The sequence below is a fragment of the Salvelinus namaycush genome, chromosome 19 (genome assembly GCF_016432855.1).
Source record: "Salvelinus namaycush isolate Seneca chromosome 19, SaNama_1.0, whole genome shotgun sequence".
Taxonomy (NCBI): Eukaryota; Metazoa; Chordata; class Actinopteri; order Salmoniformes; family Salmonidae; genus Salvelinus; species Salvelinus namaycush.
In genome coordinates, this window is record NC_052325.1 from 34,767,883 (window position 1) to 34,769,202 (window position 1,320).

Here is a 1,320-nt window from a genome sequence, read left to right on the forward strand (position 1 = left end):
AGACCCGATGAAGTGTTTCTACAGGAGGCTTAACTTTATTATGAACTGGGTGGTTCGAGCCCTGAATGCTGATTGGCTGTATCAGACCGTATACCATGGGTATGACAAAACATTTATTTGTACTGCTCTAATTACGTTGGTAACTAGTTTATAATAGCAATAAGGCACCTCAGGGTTTTGTGATATATGGCCAATTTTCCCACGGCTAAGGGCTGTGTCCAGGCACTCCGCGTTGCGCTTAATAACAGCCCGTAGCCGTGGTATATTAGCCATATACCACACCTCCTTGGGCCTTATTGCTTAATTATAGGTCAGTGGCTTATCTAGCCAACGTTGCCATGACATCACCTGCAAGTATGATTCGTGATTTTTATTGGAGAAGCAGTTTCTGCCTTTCTTTGTACTGCCTTTGGTGTGGGCGTGTGCCTTGTCATGAATGCCGTCATTACTGGGTTTAAGGAGACAATGCACACTTTTATAAAATAAGATATTGCTACTTCTATGCAAATGTTGTTAATAAGTACAATAAAATAGCTGTACAATGCCATTCTGTGACTTTGGCTAATATGCATTTTTTTTGCCATGGTATCGAGAATCGTGATTGTATCGAGTATCGTGATACTAAACCTGATACCAGTATCGAAGCCAAAATTCTGGTATCGTGACAACACTATTGTAGATAATGTTTTAAATTCTATTTTTGTTCTTGTGTCTCACTTGTGATGGCTTGTTCTGTTTGTGGAATTGACAAGAGTCTGTTTTGATAGATTAGGAACACCAAATCATCATCGAACCCTTCTGCTTTTAGAGTGGTTAGCAAGATTCTGTTTTTACATTCTCTTCCAAAAAATCTATTTTTGGGGAAAGAAGAGCCATCGGTCGTCCAGGAGAGTAGATCATTCATATGAACACAAGCTCTAGTTTATACTTACGCTTCCAGAGTAGAATGAAAGAAGAGTTTGTATGTTACGTATACAGAATGTAGTACAATAGAAACAGAGCTAGAGCTGGACACTCCTCCATCCACCACCCCCTTCTATTCACTTGACATATACTAGCCTAAATCCAACTGTCTTGTTGACACTTTGGAGGATCTCATCTTTAGTAATGGAAAGTGTCAGAGGATTGTTGGGCTTGAGGCATTCAGCTGTCAGGTGAGGCAGAAGTGTCTGTTGGTGTACAAGTGCTTTACTTTTTTCAAAGAGCATGACTAAAAAAATACCCTCCACAGTGACAGATATCTCTGGGGTGTGCGTGTGCGTGTCTCTCTCTCTTTCCCTCTCTGACATGTGTCTTGTCTCCTCACAACAGGATGACTTC